Consider the following 21,865-nt stretch of genomic DNA (forward strand, 5'->3'; position numbering starts at 1 on the left):
TCTCCCAACATTAGTGCAGTAGCTATTACCCCCCAACTTTGGCCTGAAACAGTGACAATTCTACTGGGGCTCTCTTAAGCACAGCCAGGATTTCATTAGTACTGGATTTGCCTTGCTAAGTAAACATGCTTATTTGGTTTTAATATATTAGGCTTTGCTGTTCTGAACTAGATTAAATTGTCAATCACCTCCTCCCCCATATTTCATATTGTTTCCTCTGGGCAGGGGCAAGTGTGATGTTATACATGTCTCGCCAATAAAACAGCCCTCTGGATTGAAATCTGTTCAGGACATATAGCAAGATGTCAAATTAATTGTACCGAAATAATGAGTTAGCACCAAATGCTAATTAAATATTGATGAAAGTCATACTTTCAATTATCTTCATTATGGCACCATGTTTTATGCTGGCATTAAGTGCTTGCAATACGTGTATGTCTGGTAATTAGCTATGCACTCTGAAAAAAAATAAAAGAAGTCTGAGTCATTGCCCTTCATATTAAAAGTGCTTAGAGACTACTTGGAAAATGGAAACTTTGAAAAGATAGCATTTTTTTTTTTTTGGAAAATGTTTGAAGTTCTATGAATTCAAAATTCTTGTGTGTAGTCTTGGATACTTTTTTATTTTTAATAAATATTTATTTAATTCTTCATGAGCTCTGCTGATTCATGGCTTTTTTTGCTCACGTTAACTTCTGACATCTTCTTAAACACCTGTACTGCCTTTTATCATTTTTGTGCCTATGGGAGAAATGCCTGCCTCTGGCAACTATAATCATTATTACCAACCACTAGGTTGTGATTAAGATGATTCTCAGAATTCTGTTTCTGTTCCTTTGGCAATAGAATCACCTGGAATACTTACTATGCACATTCCTGGGCCTCCTACAGGGGAGCCAACAAAGAGGGAAGGGGTCAGAATATGGACAGGAAAGACTGACAGCCAGTATGTAACTTAGCAGTTTCAATCTTTTCTAAGGGTTAGAATCAACCTGGTGTCTATTAAAACATGCTGATTTAATTGGAGCCAGAGTATATCTGTTTATGTGTGAAACACACCATACACACACACATACACACATACACACACAGAGTTAAGTGATTATAACCTGTAGTTATACTGAGGAATCACTATAATAGATGAAATTTGAGGACATTATCCTAAGTCAAATAAGGCAGACACAAAAATATGATTTCACTTATATGAGGAAATTGGAATCATCAAAGTCATAGGGACAGAAAGTAGAATGGCAATCTCCAGGTACTGGGAAGGAAGAAGAGGGAATAGGGAATTATTATTTAATGGGTATAGAGTTTCAGTTTTATAAATGATATGGTCGGACAGTTGTTCAACATTATAAATGTATTTAATACCACTAAACTGTACACTTAAAAATGATTGATATGGGGCTGGCAGAGTGGCTACCTAGCCTGCCTAGCAAGTGTGAGGCCCTGACTTCAAACACCAGTACCTCCAAAAAAAATTGGTAGATGGGGCTAGGGATATAGTTCAATGTAGAGCACTTGCCTAGCATATATAAGTCCCTAGATTCCATTCTTCTTGGTGAGGCCTACCCTGTTCACCCTATTCAAAATTGCATCAGGCTCTACCCAAGTGTTCTCTCTGTCTCTGCCATGCTTTCTGTTTCTTCATAGTGTTTATGGCCAGCTTAACTGTGCCTAAAATAGACCTCATAACATAATAGGGACATGATAATGAATTATTTCATTCCATAATAATTCTGCAAGGTAGGTATTATTATCCTTTTTGGATAAACAGTCTCAGTACATTTAAATGCAATCATGTGATAGAATGTGAACTTAAACTCAGGTGTGACTGCCTTCAAATTTGTGTTCTTTCCACTCAGGATGCTATGTCTTTGGCCTTTACCTGGCAAACTCCTATGACAGACAGATCCCCAAAGAAACTGGATTGGCTGGTTAACTGTGTAGTGTGGTTTGAGGAATCACCAAAGACACTTATGATCCCCAATAACTCCTTTACCTGTCTGTCTATGATGGATGTAATTAAGTTCTCAGATGCCTTTTCATTTTGAAATAGGCCTAGGTATGTTCTAGGGAAGTGGGCTTCAGTATGGAGATGAAAAGTGAGGTGGGACTTGTTACTAGTGAGAATTAGAGATTGAGGATGAAGGCCTCAGTAGGTTGTTCATCTAGTGTGAGATATGGCTAATAGCAGGAAATGGACTGGAATATTTCTCAAGAAAATGTTGAGTTCTCTGAGGAACCTTGTTCCACCCTTGCATTTTTTAGTTAGCATCAAAACTCAGGCTGAACTTCTGGCCGTGAGCTGATTCCCACCACACAGTACAGAAAGGTGTTTGCTTGACCTGTTCTAAATTTTCTCAGGCTCTGGGAAATTGTATGAGGATGCACAGCAAATGGATCTGTATGCCAAAACTACTTCATTAAGGAGAATTCCTCCAATTAGCCACCTGGAGAGGACTGTGATTAACAATGCTGCTTCAGAAAGGGTTGTTGCAGGCCAATTCAAAGGCTCAGGAAGGGACTTACCTTATTCAGGAAAATCAGGCCATTAGCCAAGGAATAATTCAAGTCTCAAAATTCTACTCTACCTTAAATATTTCAAGGCTAGAAATTCCACTGGGTGTTTATAATTTTAGGGTAAGTATTCCTCTCAAAATGTCTACTTTTACAAACAATTTTATCAGGGTTGTTAGTTACTAATTCATAGCTTCAGGAGTGAGGAACAGGAGTTCTAAAGGGCACTGAGAGGGGCCCTTCCAGGGCAAAAGGAGACTTCAAGGGAAAGTAGGGAAGAGGAAGGGAACTTAAACCAATTGTGCAGACTATAATGACTATGAAAAGCTATAGCTAATTGTTAAATAAATAAAATGACACAGCTATATTGAGCTCTAGATCAGTGAAACTTTTGATGGGAGAAACAACACGGGATGATGATGAAAAGGGAAACAGGCAGAAGAGTTAGATTAACTGAGTGACCTTTGGAAAGTTATTTAGTTATGTATGAGGGGGCATGGCTTACTCATTTGTAAAAACAAACATAAAACATTATATACCACCCTTGAGTTTGTGAAGGTTAAGGATGATATGTGAAAAGTGACCAAATGATGGCAGTAGCTGTGCCATCACTGTTATCCCAGGGGAAGCCATGAAAATTTGTAATTAGAAAGATGAAATAAGGTTTCACACAGGGGAGCTCAAAGTTCTGAAATATTTCTTCATGTAAGGGATGCATTCAGGTCAATGACTGTTGCCTGGAATATTGTAGCATTTGGAGATGTATTATGCAGTTCTCAAACGCAACCCTCAGCTGGCCTACCACCCAGGTGGTGACCTATGCAATCTAATAAGATTTTGTCAGAAGAGCCTCTGCCCTCAGAGACTCTCTCTCCATTCACTGTCAGTGATATACTCTTCTCCCTGCCCCTAGGAATGGTTAACATGCATCTTTAAGACATGAATGCAAGAAATACTGATCATTTGTCTATTTTCAGATCTATTGATTTCAATGTATAACAAGCTTAGGGGAGAATCAGGGGCCACTCAGACAACTTGGCATGGAGTCATGGAAACATTGACTTGGAGTTTGAAAGCCTTGGATTAATCTGATGAACACTGACCCTATCTACTACTTATGGCCTGTGTGATTTTTTCCCCAAGTTATTTGACTTCTCTGAGTCTTTATTTCCTCCTCTGCAAAATGGATATGATAAAATGCACTTCCTGGGTTGTTTTGAGCACAAAATGAAATAATGTACCAATATGCTAACCATGTGGTTGACTTCCAGTAAATGTTCAATTTGAAGAGCTGCTATTGAAACCACTTGTAACACATGGAAGGGCCTGGCAGAGACTCAGAGTGAATGCTCCATAAAGGTCTTTTAAAACAATTTATTTGAATTTATAGATTTTTACATTAATTTACTAAAGTGAGAAAATAGAAGAAAATGAGCATTAGAGAGAGTTGTTTGTATTTAAATCTGGCTTTGAGAATAGCCTAAAACCTTGTCACTTGTCATTCACCAACCCTTGTCACTCCTCTGCTTAATCCTCTTGTGACTTCCATCTCACTTGTAGTAACAGCCAAAGTCCCCTCCTGGGTCTACCACATTCTCTTTCCTCAATAGATTCCAGTCACACTGGCCTCTGTGCTATTCCTAAATTAACCAAGCAAATGTACCTCAAGCTCTTTATAAGTTTCAGTGCACTCAGCCTGGATTGTTCCTCATCCTATTTTCATGGCTGTTTTCCTCACTTCCCTTAGCACTGTACTTAAAAATCACCTCTCCAAGAAAGCCCCTGTGTATAGGAAAGAATACCATCTCCATATCAATTTTTCTCCTCCTCTCCTTGTTTCTTCCTAGCATGCATCTTGAGTGTATGAATGCCTATCTTCTGATTTATCTATCCTGTTGGAAAGTAAACTCCAAGACAGCAGGGACTTTGTAAATTCACTCATGTTCTTAGAATAATACTTGGCACATAGGAAACAACCCATAAGTATATATTAAATGAATTAATGAATAAAGACAAGGAATGAAAAAATGAAAGGGGATTGACTCTTTTCTGGGAGATATGACAGAATTCATAACTACTCTTTAGGATAGTCATGTTCTCACTATTTCAACACATGGATTCAGGACTCAAAGAAAGTAAGTAGCTGCCATGGCAAAGTCAAAGTTTCAAAACCACAATCGTGATCTTCTCCTTCTGCCTGGCTTGATTCTAGTGGCTCCTAGCTCAGGAATGGCAGCATTGCCCTCCAGTTGCTCATACTGGAAACCTTGGCATCTTCCCATGTGCCCTTTTCTTCCTAGTTGCCTATATTCAATCTTTTATGAACCCTTATTGATTTTTGTCTCCCAACTATCACTCAATTCTGACCACTCTCTCCACACTTATTGTTAACCCCCTAGTCCAAGGAACAAATATTTTCTACTTGGACCTTGGAATAGTTTCCTAATTGACTCCCTTTTTCTAAAATGGCGCCTTAATAATCCGTTCTTTGCATAGAAACCTGAGTAATCATTACAAAATGCAGAACTGATTATGCCCTGCTCTCCCTCTTTGCTTAAATATGTCAGTTACTTCCCTTTGTTCTTAGCAACACACCAGGTCCTAAGTTTGGCCCTCTAGGTTCTGTACCATCTTGACCTCACTTTCTTCTTGCCTATTTACAATCTGCTCACTGTACTAACCTCGCTGTCTTGTACCACGTTTCTCAACACTCCAAATAGCTTGTCACTCTCATGGCCCTCCTCCCTTGCTGCCTTTTGATTAGTTTCTCATCCTTTAGGTTTCAGGCCATTTGTGTTTTGAAAATGGCTCCTGATCCCACAGACTATTGTGAGCCATCATGGAATAAGTGGCTTCTCTCTCAAGGGATGCATCACAATTTTAATGAAGGATAGTGAAGTTACGCTTGTCTTTCTTACTAAAATATCAGCTCTTTGAAGTAGCATCTATGTTTTGACTGTTTTTCCAGCACTTTGCATAGGATTGCATATGGAAGGCACTCTGTAAATAGCGCTGAGTTAATGAATGTGACATCTTGAACAGTGGACCCCATAGTGTTAGATCCTGGCTTTCAACCTAAGGGTGCTTGATCCTAAATACATCAAGATTCTTTCCAAAAGTACCCAAGCCAAAGGGTACTTTTGGTGCTCAGGCCTTCCACGGGACCAAAAAGAAGCAAAGGACTGGAAGTTTCAGCAACTTGTGATGTCCTGCTTGCATGCAGGAGCTGGGAAATGTCTACCTTTGGGGTCAGTGTCAGGCCTATCTACAGAGGTGCTGTGTTCTCCCCTCTCTCCACTAACTTAGATTCTCACTGGTGGAGTTTACTTTTGATTTTTCACTTCTCTCAACTTCTGAAGCCATCACAGAACATCCTCTTTCAGGAGGCATGCTGCCTTCTTTGGAGCTGTTAAGATAAGGAAAGTGAAAGATTGATGGGTATGGAGTGATGAGATAGGGAGGTACTGCTGTGCATCTGAAATCAAGGCATTTGCCAAGAAAGCAGATTAGTGGTGACAGGAGCAGCTGAAACAGGGCAGGCTGCTAAAGAGCATCTGAAATTCATTCATTCATTCATTCATTCGTTTTTAAGAGTTTATAGAGCTCCTACTCTGTCCTAGACAGTCTTCATGGATCTTAAATGCTAGTGTGAGAAAGACAGTAAACAGATAATTGTCAAATATATGACATTAGGTGAAAATAAATACTGAAGAAAAATAGTGTTAGGCAAGGTACTCAGAAATGAAAGTGGAGCTAGATTTAGATGTCATCACAGAGGGCTTCTTGGAGGAGGTGACATGTAAACAAAGACCTATTGAAGTCAGCAACATAATACAGAAAGGATTCAAGCAGATAAATTGACACAGGAAAGAGTTTGATTCATGCTTTAATTAAGAGAGGCTAAATGCTTTAGCAAATACCCTTACCCTACTACCAAATCTTTTTGGTTTAACATGAAAACTTATCTCTTGCTCATTCCAGAAAGTAGTGTAATTTAGTGAATGTGTTTCCAGTTAATGTTTTAGGCACCCAAGATCTCTCCCTTAGATGGTCTACCACCTTTTAAGGTCCTAAGTCCTCTGCCTTATCTTCTGTATCCCATTGGCAGATCAGGGTAATGGATCAAGTGGGAGGTTTCTACGTGTTTTGCCTGGAAATGGCATGCTTTTCTTCTTTGTTCTATTGGCCAGAACCCAGGCCATGTCACCACTGCCTAATGCAAAGGAGGCTGGCACACGCAGGCTGGTGGCTGGCTATGTGTCCACGAAGAAGGAAATCCAGTTATGGTAAACAGTTAGCCAATCTCCTCTGCATGCATAAGAAACATGCAGAAGGTCAAAATGACCCTGGTTGAATGCACTAAAGATGAGTTTAAGAAATAGGCAGATACTAGGACAGGCAAGGCCCCTTGTTTATGGTAGGGATTTTGTATGGTATTATTTTCCTAAGAATATTGAGATGCTACCATAGAATTTTAAACAAAGACTTGAGATATACTTAGATTTAAATATTTTAAAACAATTTGAGAGTTCTTTGGAGACTATGCAGTAGAAGACAACAAGGGCTATGGTAACAATTCATGGAGGAAAATTCTGACAGTTTAGAGTAGGACACAACTGTGGTGAAGTACTGGGAAGAGGTCTGATTTGGAAGATATTTTTGAAGAAAAATTCATGAGTATCTACTCTCATATTGGACATAGAGAGGAAAAGAAAGAGAAGAATCAATGAAGCTTGCTAAATATTTTGTCTGAGAAACCAGGTAAATGGTGCCATTTACCAAGATGGGGATGACCACAGAAAGTACAGGAGACAGATGCCAAGAATTTTCTTAGCGGTAAAGAATTTTCTTGGTAAAGTCTATGGAACAACAAAGAGATAACAACTGGGTAATTGGTACTAATGGTAGGAGGATAGAAGGACTCAAGCTGGAGGTATATAGAATATGAAGTTGTCTGTGTGTTGTTATATGAAACCAGAAACTTCATAAGATTACCTAATATTGATTGAGACGAATTTTGAAGACGATACCAGGAGTATTCTTATATTAAAAGTTCAAATCATAGGCTGATGGGCTCAGAAATAAAAGACTATAAGAGGTTATTAAGTTCAATATCTCATTTTGTCAGTGAAGAAACTAAAGCTCAAATGATTAAGGTGCTCATGGAGGTAACACAATTTATTTATTTATGCTGACAAAATCAGCAACAATCCAGTGTGTGGGCTACCTACTTCCTATTCCTTCATCTATCTTATCAAAGTAATAATTCTTTGTGTGAAGGATAATAGGGGATAAATGGGATTAAAGAAAAGGACACAAACCGTACTAGATAATGTTTTCCCTTCCTTATAATAGGTATATAGAACATACTATGTAGAATCTAGAGTATTGGATGACTTTGTAGCGTTTTAACTCTGAGGGGGTTAGGCAAGTAGTGAATAGTAGCCAATACTGTAGGAACATTACCCTAAACCCATTCCAGGTTAAATAGGGAGAATATGATGAGTTGTTGAAAGAAAAAGAGGGGAAATTAAATCTACTGTGCTCAGATCACAGAGCAGAAAATAATATGTTTCTGCTCTTGTCTGAGGGCTCTGAATTTGGAGTGTAGTAGGGTGAGAAAAGGTGAGTCAAGGCAGAGATGTGATGATGAGGATGGTGGGAAAAGGTAGCACAGCCTTGATGGGCAAGTCTCACTATACCAAACTTGGAGAAGGTCAAATTCAGAGATTAAAAAATGACTATAGATAGTGATTACATAGACAGTATGCCAATAGAATAATCAAAATGCTAAATAATATAGTGATGAGAAAGAAGCCTTACTGGGGAAGAAAGGGAGAATATTTCCATTTTCTCTCTGTGTTTATCACAACAGTTGAACCAGGCACTATCAAATGATTTTTTAATTCCATCATTCCTTCTGGATTTATTAAGTCAATCTATTGTAGTGTGGTTCATTCCCTCCTCCTCCCCATTTATTTATTCATTTATATTGGTATGTATTCATGGATTCTACTTTGTTCAAGGGGTTAAAATATATTGTAATAAGTTCTCTGCTTTTTTATTTACATTGCCCTGGGTTTCACCAATGGGAGCTCCTTTAAAAGCTGGTTCCATGATTCTTTGAAGCTCCCATTTTTCTTGAGTATTCATTAATTTCTGGCAAAAAAGTTTTAGTCTCATAATGAATTTTTCTTGCCCCAGCCCTGAAGACAGCCATTTCTTCAAGAAACATTGGCTCTTTTTAATGCAGAATGATATGAAGAAACCCAGATCTGATGTCCAAAGAACTGTTGATTTTGAAGCCTCTTATTGGGCAATGCTAAGAGAGCTATATAATTATGTGTACATATACACCTTTATCTATCTTCCTACCTACTTAGCACAAGCCAATTAAATCTAGCACCATAAAATTTTTGAGTTTTGTTTGCCTTCATTTTTAACTCCCATAACTGAAAATGAAAAAAATGCCTTCAATTATTCACAACATATTTATTCATTTGCTCAGTCTTTTAACTGCCCCAGCCAAAAGTATGATCTGGACACAATGGTCTTTCCCATAACTCCAGATCCATTGGGTATGCTAGCCAAAAGTTTGGACCTGACCAAGGAGAATGGGGAAGAGGAAGACCCCTAACATTTTTTGGGGGGGAGGTCTCAAATGTGTTGTCAGTTATAGTTGGCAGGAGGCATCTGCTCCACTGTTCTCTCTGGTTTGTTCCTCTTCTATTGTGTAGTTCCACTGCCTACAAGACAAAGTGTTGAGGCCTCACTGTTACAACTGCCGCAGGATGAAGGCAAGTTTGTTCTCAGGAACTAGTGTTGATCAGTGGTTCCTCATAGCATCAGGCACAGAGCCTCACTTCACTTCTCTGCTACTTCCCACTACTCAGCCCCAAAACTATCAGCCAGAATTCCGAGGTGCAGTCACCTATCAGCTTCTGGCTCTCATCTTGCTCTGAAGTCTCCCCTATGTTTTAATTTAATAATAAACACATCAATAAAAGCAGTTGCATCTGCTTCTGGTGATTACATTTCTTGTCACGAAGACTCAAATTTAGCTTACAGACTGAGTGAGGAATGATGTATTTCTGTTCCTAATCTTCTAGTTCCCCACACAGGAATTCCTCACCCACCCCTAGCTCTACTCTGAATAGTATTCAAACTTGCCCACTTTTTTGAAAGACAGAGCACATGACAAGCATATTGATGGCTGTAACAGATCCTGCTATCAGTTCAGCCAACTCTAGGTTACCATCTCCCTGATTCTATAATCTCTTGCTGCTTAATTAATTTACAGCAGAGGCTGACTCACCTCCATAACCAGCAAAGCCCTGTGAAACTTAAGAGAAAGATGCTTTGTTCCAGTGCTGTGCCAGCCATAAGTGATTCATGTAGAACCAGGATGAATGGAACAACAAAACTGTGGGGATTGATTGGACCCCTTGGGTCATATGAGGGCAGTCAACTACTATGCCTCTTTAATTTAAAACACAGTTGTGAGTATTTTCTGTGTTTCAGATGTAATGCTAAATAGTGAGGTTATAGGGTTGAATATTAGGAATAATAATAATAAAAATAAGGAATAATCCCTTTCCTCAAATAATTCTCTGCCTATTTTAAAAACTAGACAAGTGAACAAAAGAATGGCAATGTACTATACGTGGTGGGATTGCCAGATGTATGACAGAAACAGAATAAAGGGGAGCTGGAAAACATGGTGAAAAAAATGCCTACAAAACAAGGTCATGAGCATTGGAAGGGGAGTCAGAGTTGGTCAGGCTGAGCACACAACAGAAAAAAGGCAAAGAGGTGATAGTGAATTTGACATTGGTGCAGGAAACTTGGGTCAACTAGCAAAGGTGTCAAGATACCAGCACACACACTGAGGGTTGACCTGCACAGTGGAAACTGGCACATTCTCTCTGGAGGAAAACTTATGCTTCAATAGTCTTGACTTTTGACCTATTAATTCTAACTTTGTGAATTTATAAGGCAATAATCAGGGAAAAAAACTGTGCAAAGAATGTTTATCTCTGTATTATTTGTAATACTGGAAGTAACTGCTTTGTATAACTAACAAAATTAGAGTGGCGTATTCATGGGGCAGAACACTATACCATATTGACCTTGAATACTTTAAAAGCAGTGTTTTAGCATATGATTAAGTTAAGATGAGGAGATGATCACATTTTATTATTGTAGTACAAAGCTGGCTGATTTCTCAGCATCTACGCCTTTACTCTTTCTTCAAAATAGCCTCATCTTGCACTTGAGAAATACAGTTCTTCCATTACTGAAGCAGACATGGAGTTTGGGAAGAAGAGATCCCACTTCTCCGATCCCCAGCCACCAGCTCTGTGATATACTCTATGGCTACAATTCATTAGATCACCCACTTCCTCACTAGCAAGGGCCACCTGACCTAATTGGGGTCATAAGAATGAGGCTAAGGGCTTCCATTTAATGATTTAGAGAGAAGTCTTCTAATTCTCTTCTGGTTGGAGTGGCACATGAGTGTGAAATCTGAAAATGAAATGGCTATTTTTGTAGCTATCAATAATAAAGCAAGCCTGTGAATGAAGCCAATCCATGTGGTTTAAGGGCAGGTGTGGCAGAATTGAAAAAAAGGGGACTGGATTCCTGAAAAAGCCCATCTTTTGGAATTTTCTATTACATGAATTAAGAGATTTGTTTGATGATTAAAGCCAGCCTAATTTAGAATTTGCATTACTTAATATGAAACATTTTACCTGATATAATTTAGCAGAGATAGCGGTAAATGAAACTACATATATGCATAATTCATCCCTTCGTTTTGTGTATAATACGTTCTTCATAAGGGTTATAAAAGTTCAATGAAAGGGGTGGCGACAAAATGAAGCTGGAAGATGTGATGCAAGCTAATGAAAGGGGGTGCAGAGGAAAGAATGAGAGGGAGAGATGTGTGTCTTGGGAAGGCCTTTGCTAGGAAGGAGCTAGGTGAGCAACAAGAACTGCAACATAACCAAGGTGACTCAAAGGCAGGAGTGAGGACCCTGGGTGAGACCAATGGGCCTGAGACAATTGGGAGGGCCATACTAAGCAACCATTATCTGTCAAGTCAATTAAAGAGCTGTGACTTCACTCTAAGAACAATGGTAAGTCAGAAAAGGTTTTAAATAGAATTTGAGGTACTGAAAGGGTGTGGAGACAGAACCATATTTACCTTTTGAAAGAGAAAAGTTATTTTCACTGTAGAATGGAGAATGAACTCAAGGGCACAGGGGCTGGAGATGGTTGAACCACAGTTGGTTAGTAGAAAAGGAGATGTGTGGGTGGCTTGATGCTAAAATCGATGACATGAGACTTCCTGATGCACGGGATATATAGGAAGGTGAAAGGGCTCCCCATCCTGAGGTCTATAAGAGTTAGATCTTATTTTCAGTAGTTAGGGAGAAGAGAAATGAAACATGAAACTATTTGGTGGGATATGTTGGTGAAATTAACATGCAGACCACAAATAACACTGAAGCTGGAGTGTGTAATGTGGGCATGCTATACATGGTAATGATCAAAGGAGACTTCAGGGAGGAGTTGGTCCTGAAGGGAAAGGTAGCATGTGGGCAGGTGGTGGAGTTACGTGATTAAAATATTGTAGTTGACTTTTGGCCATTTCAAAGTAAGTAGAAACTTTAAAAACAAATGTGAGAGTGACTGAAAAATTTCGAAGTTTCATCTAGGGAACAGACAAGAAGACATGGTTCATTGAGAAAATTGGAGGGAAGTGGGAAAAGAATCTAGTTGGTTTCTGCTTACATCCTATGGAATCCAGAGTATCAAAAAATTGATCACATGTATATCTTTTGGCAGAGCTAATGATTTTTGAGAATTTGTACCTCAGGATTAGCTATGTCTCTTGAAATTTCATCTTGAGCAGGGGATGGAAAATCAAAGACCAAGGGCTAGCTCTTATCCATGGCCTGCTTTTTGTAAAAAAATTATTGATTCACAGCCACACCTGTATGTTTTAGGATTCCCTAAAGGCTCTAGGGCAGTGATAGTAGAGTTAAGGGTTTGTAATAGAGATACTTTATTTGCTATCTTGCTCTTTAAGAAAAAAATTCGCTCTCCCCTGATCTAGAGAAACTAAGGAATGAGAGGCTCCTAGCAGGAAAAAATTTCAACAAACAGATGTTGAGGAATCAATGACTATTTATTGAGTGCATACTTTGTGCCAGGCACACAGGGAAATAGATCCTGGGGATTTTCTAGGAAAACAAGGTCAAACCTTTCTTGTTGAACTTCTGTTCTTGGAAGTGGGGAAAAATGGAGTGGAATAAAGCAACAAAGATGAAAGTAAACTGGATAGAATGTTAAAACTAATGCAAGCTATGGAGAAAAATAAACGAGGAAAGGATAGGGATTGGTATTTAAAATAAGATGTCTGTGGACAGCCTCACTGATAAGAGAACATGGGGCAAGGACCAGTGGCTCACGCCTGTAATCCTAGCTACTCAGGAGGCAGAGATCAGGAGGGTCTCGGTTTGAAGGCAGCCCCCGCAAATAATTCATGAGACCCTATCTTGAAAAAACCCTCCACAAAAAGGGTTGGTAGACTGGCTCAAGGTGTAGGCCCTAAATTCAAGCCCTAGTACCAAAAAAAAAAAAAAAAAAACCTAAAAAAATGAGAGACTCCATGGACATGAGGGGGAGCCCTGTGACAATCTGGCTCCAAAGTCTTCCACAAGAGGAGACAGGAACATGTCTTTGATTTTGCAGAAGAGGTGGAGGTACATATAGCTTAAGAGGAAACCAAGGAAGCAAAGTTTGAGAAATAGAAGGGGTCAGATAGTGAGGGGCATTTTGGACTTTTTCTGGGTGAGAAAGTAAGTCTTAGAAGATTATGGGCGGTGGAGTAGGAGTAATTTGACTTAGGTTTTAGAGGATCACTGGGCTTGCTCCTTGAGAGTGGAGTATAAGAGGACTGGATAGATGGAGGTGAGCTGGTTAGGAGGCAGTAATCCAGGCCACAGGTTATAGAGTTTGGAACATGTGGATTTGTACTGCTCACAGCTCAACTGAAAACCCAGGAGACAGGAATTAGTGGAAGGAAATAGATTTAGTCAACGCTGGCCCTAAGGAAAACAGAAGAGACTTTTATATCTCAAGTCTTCATCTTTAGGGTATCAGAGGTGCAAAGGGTTTTTATGGGATATAAACAGTCAGGAAATCTGCACACTGGCTTTAGTCTTTCCAGAGTGCAGTCTCTTTCTTCTCTTCTTCAAAGTGGAAAGTTGATCTGACCTGGTACCTTGGCCTCCAGGGCCAAGTAAATTAAATTAAATTTAAATTTAAAATTTAAATTTTAAATTTTAAAATTTGCATTTTCTTCTTATTATTTTTATTTTTATTTTATTCATATGTGCATACAATGTTTGGGTCATTTCTCCCCTCTTCCCCCTACCCCATCCCTTACCCCCCCCCTTAGCCTCCCTTACTCCTCACTACCTGGCAGAAACTATTTTGCCCTTATCTCTAATTTTGTTGAAGAGAGAGTATAAGCAATAATAGGAAGGAACAAGGGGTTTTACTAGTTGAGATAAGGATAGCTATACAGGGAGTTGACTCACATTGATTTCCTATACATGTGTATTACCTTCTAAGTTAATTCTTCTCGAACTAACCTTTTCTCTAGTTCCTGGTCCCCTTCTCTTACTGGCCTCAGTTGCTTTAATCTTTTTAGACAAACATTGCTTTTCTACCAGTGAATTCAAGTGAGCTGAGAAGAGGAGGAGACACATGAAGACCTCTTTTTAGGATTTAGAATAGCATGTGAGAAGGATGGGTCCTGAAATGATCAGGGAAAGAAATAGGGAGGGAAGGCAATCCTTAACAGTTTCCCCTGCTCTGTTACAGGGGTTTGCATTGGGTTGAATATGAGGTGTGAGGAAAGAGCAGTCAGGCATGACTCCCAGGTTTAGGAGCTAAGCACCTGGAAGATGATGTAAGCTTGTAACAGACTTTGGGTAGAGGATTAGGATCTGTTAGGATGGAGAGTGCCCACAGGAGATAATGAATAGACAGGGGACTAAATGGCTCTGGAGTTCAAGGGGAAGGTTTCTTTTGTTTTGTCCTTGGAAACAGCTGTTACAGAAATTTGGGGAAACCAGAGGCCTGATGAAGTTAAGATACTGCTGAATAGGATGGACTCAAAGGCACTCAGACCTAATTCTTTTTTTGGTATCTACAGGCAGAGCCTTCCTTTCTTTAATAGAATAAGATATTGCAAATAAACTGGTTTTACCTTTGTAAAAATGTCTCCACAAATATAGTGCCAAAATTCTATTGTCTGATTTTCTGAGGAAGTCCTTGTAGCTGCCAAGTTAAAGCAAAAGCAAAAACAAACAAACCCAAAACAAGAACAACTTGTAGTGTATTAGAGCTTTGCAAAATTTAAAGCATATTATAAATTGCTCTAAAAATTTAGAGTAAAATCACCGGGAGAATGTGAGTTAGCAAAGACATAATCCTGGTGAGTAATATTTAGAAAGCCTTATGCCAGTTGGCAGCAGAGAGGTCTTTTCTCCTGCACTACAAATCTGGGTTATTGGTTCTTTCCTTCTGATGGGATCCCAGTAATAGTCCTTCACACCCTGATAAACATACTTTCTCTTTGCTGGTTGATCTCTAGTCTTTGTTACCTCCTCCAAACCAATCCAATATCTGTGCTTCTTTGCCCTAGTCCGTGTGGTGAGAATCTCACTGCTACATGTTGTACCTTGTGGCCTCCAATGCTCTTTGATTATGGTTGGGTTGGTCAGTGGGAAGCACCAGGGAAGATAGGAGAAGAGAAAGGCTGGGGTACTCCTTTTTCTGTCCCTTCCTTTACAAGCTAAGGTCATGGTAGTAAAGAAGTGTTTTGAAACCCTTATGGACTCAGCTTTTATTAAGCATCCTGTCTTCCATATTTCTAGTTCCCTGGGCTTTTGTGACACTGTTTCCTTCCCTATCCTTTCAGGCTTAGCAGTAGCAGTGACTTTCCCCTGGTGCCCTCACTGGTGTCTCAATATCCCTTGGTAGTTACCTACTCAGTCCTGCCACAACTCTGTAAAGAGTTCCTTCATTACATTTCCTCAAATACCTCTTTTGGGTTTTTTTGTTGCTTGCTGAAATACTGGCCAATAGGGAATAAGAGTCTACAAAAAACGTTTTGACAGGTGGACATTTATTAATGTCACAATTATGACACTAAATCAATGTATGTAGGATGTGGTGTCTCTGGTTCTCTGTGGAATTAAACACATGTTATCTAACACACCATTGTCAGGAATTTTGCTAAGTACTAAGGAAAACCAATGAGTAAGATATCTACAGTCTGAGCAGGCTGACAAGTTACTTAACAGGGCATTCCTTAGCCAGGAATGGTGGTACATGTCTGTAATCCCAGCACTCAGAAGGCTGAGGAGGGAGAATCACTAGCTCACGGCCAGCCTGGACTACATAGTTAGACCATGTCTAACAAAATAAAACAAACAAAAATGGGCATTACTTGTCTCATAAAATTGTATATTCATTACTTATTATTACATCACATTGTATTCTGTCCAGATATCTTAAAACTAAGGTTGTATCTCAAGGCAACACAGTTGCACATCATCTTTAGACACTGCTATTCTTTTTTTTTTCCAGTTTGAGACTCAATATATTTTTAAAATTGTACAACAGGGTTTATTGTGATGTTTCTGTACATACATGTAATATACTTTGATCATATCTACCCCTCCATCTTTCCTTATTATTCTCCCACCTTTTACAGTTTTAATGTGTTTCATTATATTATTTTCACACATGCATATAAAGTACTTTGATCATATTCATCTCCCATCATCCTCTCCTTTCATCCTCATTCCTGTTTTACTGTTTCTTCTTCCTCAATAATCCCCCTGTTATATTCCTGTCCTTAATTTTGTTTTGTGTGATTTTGCTTTTACAGTTATTCTACCATGCTGTATTCATTGCCATCATATAAGTAGATTAAGTAAAATATTTGATTGTTTGTGGTTATATTGATCTGCTTGGGACTGAGGTGCTAATGCTTAGTATGGGATTCTTCATATTAATACTCAGACAGGATCTATGTGAGGGTCAGTTTGGTTAGATTTGTGGATTAAAACAGTTAATTAAACATTTCCAGTTGGGTAACAGTAGGATGTGTTTTGAAATGTTTGCTCCCTCATTAGTTTCTTAATACTCACATTATGTGTGAATAAATTAATTGCATCTTACCCAATCTCTTTCTCCCCCTCACTACTCATTGCTGTGAACAGGAAAATAACTTTTTAAAAAATTTGTAGCACATTGGCTCTACTATATTGAGTTAGCAAAGATCTGAACAAACAACCCCTTCCTGATTTTTGACATCAAGAAAAGCTACAGTTTATTTCTTAACTATTTTTTTGATAAATGTCCTCCATAAATAAGATGCTTTATTATACAATAACTTCATTCTGCCTCATTACACATTTTGGAAATTGTTTTGTAAAGTGCATCAGAAATTAGTCTTGCTGAAAGCTGGGTAATCAATAGGTATTTTATTGAGAGGTTGTTTGGATGGCTGTTTGGTTTCCTCTGCCTTGGAATGATTTTCAGTTTCAAACTCTTATAACTATGCTTTGTGCAATAAAATATTGAAGGCCCAAAAGCTCAGTAAAATGTGTATTAGAATGAATTAAAAATAACTTTTGTTAGGTGCTACTTACCTGATCTTGATAGACATGTTCCAACAGAATTTTGTTTTCCAACATCATTTTATATGATTACACAAAATTGCATTGGGATGCCTCAATATTCCACATCAATATGTATGTCTATTGAATATCCTTGTTATTGAATCTTTATATTTATATATGACCAGTTCTTTCATAGTATACATAGAATAATCAAAGCCTATAAGACTTTTTGAAAATATTGACAAGTTGTCTCTGAGAAAGGAAGATTGTGAGAAAGTTTAGCCTCCTACTTCTATGGTTTGATATTGTTTGGGTGTGTCCCTAAGGAGTCATCCATTGAAAATTTGTCCTCTTTGGGAGGTATTAAGAAGATGGATACTTAATTTGGCTATGATATCTAGAGATGAGGGCTTAGGGAGGTGACTAGTAGCAGGTAAGGTCAATAGAGTGGAGCCTCCATAATGGAATCCCAGTGGTTTTAAGAAGAGAGAGAGAGAGAGGGATGGTAAAGTGGCTCAAGTGATAAGAGTGCCTGCCTTGAAAGTCTGAGGTCCTGAATTCAAACCCTAGTGCTGCTAAAAAGAAAATAATTAGGAAGAGAGAAAATGTCCAGATGCTGGTGGCTAACTCTTGTAATCCTATAATCCTAGCTACTACTAAGGAGGCAGGAGGATCTCGGTTTCAAGTCAGTTGTGGAGAAATAAATAGTTCATGAGACACTATCTCAAAAATACCTAAAACATAAAAGGGCTGATGGATGATGGAGTGGTTCAAGTGGTAGAGCACCTGCCTAGCAAGTGTGAAGCTCTGAAGCCCTTAGTTCAAACTCCAGTACCACCAAAAAAAAAAAAAAAGAGAAAGAGCAGAAACACATACACATGTGCTTGCTCCATGTCCCTTGTCATGTGATACTCTAAAGCATCTTGGGACTGTCATCAGCAAGGAGGCCATTGCAAGGTGTGATCCTTTGACACCAGACATCCAGAGCCACAGGCCAAAACAAACCTTTTTTTCTCAGTAACTCACCCCATCTGTGATGTATTATTGACAACAGAAAATGCACTAATAGACTGACACACCTTTCAATTTGTTTAAATTGAAAAGAAATGTCTGAGTGCATTAGTTGAAAAACAGTACCTTGGTTTGCATTAATTTGGTTAATGGAGAGGTCGAAAACTATTTTCACATATTTATTGGCCATTTATCTTTCTAACCCTTCCCTTTCTCCCTCTCCTTCTCTCCAACCTTTGTATCATTTCCTCCTTCCTTCCTTCTTTCGAATGGCAAGATCATGCTTATGGCAGACATTATAACTTGCTTCTCCAATATTCATTTTCTCCTTTATTTCTAGAGGAAAAACTTCAATTTAATTCATCACTATCATCTGACAAATTAAATCACAAAAGTAACAGTGAAATTTCTCAGGTAGGGGTGGCTATGTTTCACAGTCCTGTGTAATAGTAAGAAAAAGTTACTAGGAGAAACTTTGGGGAAAGCCCTTTTTTTTTTTTTTCATTTTTCTTTTATTATTCATATGTGCATACAAGGCTTGGTTCATTTCTCCCCCCTGCCCTCACCCCCTCCCTTACCACCCACTCCGCCGCCTCCCGCTCCCCCCCCTCAATACCCAGAAGAAACTATTTTGCCCTTCTTTCTAATTTTGTTGTAGAGAGAGTATAAGCAATAATAGGAAGGAACAAGGATTTTTGCTGGTTGAGATAAGGATAGCTATACAGGGCATTGACTCACATTGATTTCCTGTGCGTGGGTGTTACCTTCTAGGTTAATTCTTTTTGATCTAACCTTTTCTCTGGTACCTGTTCCCCTTTTCCTATTGGCCTCAGTTGCTTTAAGGTATCTGCTTTAGTTTCTCTGCGTTAAGGGCAACAAATGCTAGCTAGTTTTTTAGGTGTCTTACCTATCCTCACCCCTTCCTTGTGTGCTCTCGCTTTTATCATGTGCTCATAGTCCAATCCCCTTGTTGTGTTTGCCCTTGATCTAATGTCCACATATGAGGGAGAACATACGATTTTTGGTCTTTTGGGCCAGGCTAACCTCACTCAGAATGATGTTCTCCAATTCCATCCATTTACCAGCGAATGATAACATTTCATTCTTCTTCATGGCTGCATAAAATTCCATTGTGTATAGATACCACATTTTCTTAATCCATTCATCAGTGGTGGGGCATCTTGGCTGTTTCCATAATTTGGCTATTGTGAATAGTGCCGCAATAAACATGGATGTGCAGGTGCCTCTGGAGTAACCTGTGTCACAGTCTTTTGGGTATATCCCCAAGAGTGGTATTGCTGGATCAAATGGTAGATCGATGTCCAGCTTTTTAAGTAGCCTCCAAATTTTTTTCCAGAGTGGTTGTACTAGTCTACATTCCCACCAACAGTGTAAGAGGGTTCCTTTTTCCCCGCATCCTCGCCAACACCTGTTGTTGGTGGTGTTGCTGATGATGGCTATTCTAACAGGGGTGAGGTGGAATCTTAGCGTGGTTTTAAATTGCATTTCCTTTATTGCTAGAGATGGTGAGCATTTTTTCATGTGTTGGGGAAAGCCCTTTAAAATGGGGTAGATTTGCTAGCTCATCTCATTTTTGCATTTGCCCTCTGTCTTTCTTATTCCTTCTGCCTGGTATAAACCTACACTTCTTCAGGACAGCATCAAGTAAGAGGGGGATGAAAGGGACATGCTAAAGATGGCACAACAGGAAAAACCTGGTCCTTGTTGGCTTGATTGCAAAGTGATGCTTTCACAACAGCCCCAGAGAGCATTTGTTTTACTTGACAAATGTGAACTTTTTATTTGTGCAAGCCTTTTCTAAGTTGAGTTTGCTATTAGGTGCAGCTGATATAATACTGTTTGCTCATATTTAATTGTGGGGTTTATTTCTTGCTTATTGACTTAGAAGGTGCCTTTAGAATATAAACACTTTGTACTTCAATTATTGAGTGTTGCCAAATAGTTTAGTGTCTCGTTCTTTTTATACCCCCTGCTTCTCCCATGAGGCTCTAACTCAGGACCTCATGCTTGCTTACTTGAATGCTTGCTAGGTAAGTGCACCACCACTTGAACCATGCCCTCAGTCTTTTTTGCTTTTGGTTTGTTTTTCAGACAGTGTCTTGTGCGAGTCACCACATCCAGCCAAAATGATCTTCCTTCATTCCTTTGTTCCGTTCCTTCCTTTTTTTTTTTTTTTTTTGTACTTGGGATAAAACTCAGGGCCTGTTTTTTTTTTTAATGTATGCTCTGTTTTGATATTTTGAAACTTTAGTTGTCAAATTTATCAGACTTTTGTTCTATGATTTCTGAATTAATGGCAAATTTTAAGAGACCTTTTCTAGTACATGATTATGCACTTGCATTTTCCTTAAATTCTTGGTTTCACTTTTGCATGAACATACTAGAATGGCATAGCCACTGTTCTCCCTCCTATACTCATGTAAGGCATTGCTAATTGATTGTCGTAATAACTCTAAGTGGGTGTCCATATAGGTACAAATTTATTTTTGTGAAACACTTTAATTGTTTTCTTGGACAAGATGGAGCATCAATAAATAGTGATAGATGGATATACTATTATTTTCAATTATATTGATGAAGCACCACTGAGAGCAGACAAACTGCTATTAATATTTCATAGATTAGAAAAGAAGCTAAGAGGAAATTTATTTCTAAAAATTGTTATTTCCAGTCTGAAGAGAAAGCCAGTACAATTCAAATGATATCTCACAAATGACAAAATTCCTGATCAACTTAAAGGAATCAGCAGTTATTTAGACAGACACATTGCTTTTCTCTCATAGGTCTGTAATGGGGGATAGGATGTAGGTACTCCAAGGAATCTGTGGGGTATAGGTGTCTGTTGTGTTCAGTGCCATGTGAATTTAATGGGGGTTAGACTTCAAGAGGAGATGAGTTTCTCTGAAAAAATTATTTGACTAATTAATTGAATTATAATTTGAATAATTATTTGAACAATTATTCATAATTTAAGAGCAATAAATTCAAATCTTTAGGAAGCAAACTTTTCTTCAGCAAGATTTAGGGAGCTTAAAAACATTAGGGGAACATCAGTTGTAGGCTCTGGATGTAAATTAGCCAGATCTTGCCATTTGGGAGTGAGGCAGACTTTTCTTTGACCTTCTGCTTGTCCCATGGTCTTTATTCTCCCTTGTATAACCTGGCTGCCTCCTATTTAATATACAACATGCTTATGGCTATTAGAACTTTCCTTTTACTCTCTGCTTATCAAACAAAGGGGCACTGCTAGAGTAGCTATATATCAAATTAAAAGGAAATGATTTTTAAAAACACACATTCCAAAGATGCTTTCAAGGTTTAATTTATATTTTTGGGTCCTGAATGGAAATGTCTAGACAACTTCTAAGAGATTCTCTAGCCAGTGTCTGCTACTTGCTGCTAACTGAAGATGAGTGGTTGGCTGCTCTGATGTTATCGATGGTGACACCACAGCATAAAGTAGGAAGAAATAAATGGGACTGGACTTCATTGGTTTAACCTCTGGAAGAATCATGGAGCTAAGAAGAAAGGCTGTGGGAGGGGATCAATAGTTGACAAATGAAAAGAGTCTCTGTCAGTTAGAAAGAGCATTTATTTTC

The sequence above is a fragment of the Castor canadensis genome, chromosome 4 (assembly GCF_047511655.1).
Source record: "Castor canadensis chromosome 4, mCasCan1.hap1v2, whole genome shotgun sequence".
Lineage (NCBI taxonomy): Eukaryota > Metazoa > Chordata > Mammalia > Rodentia > Castoridae > Castor > Castor canadensis.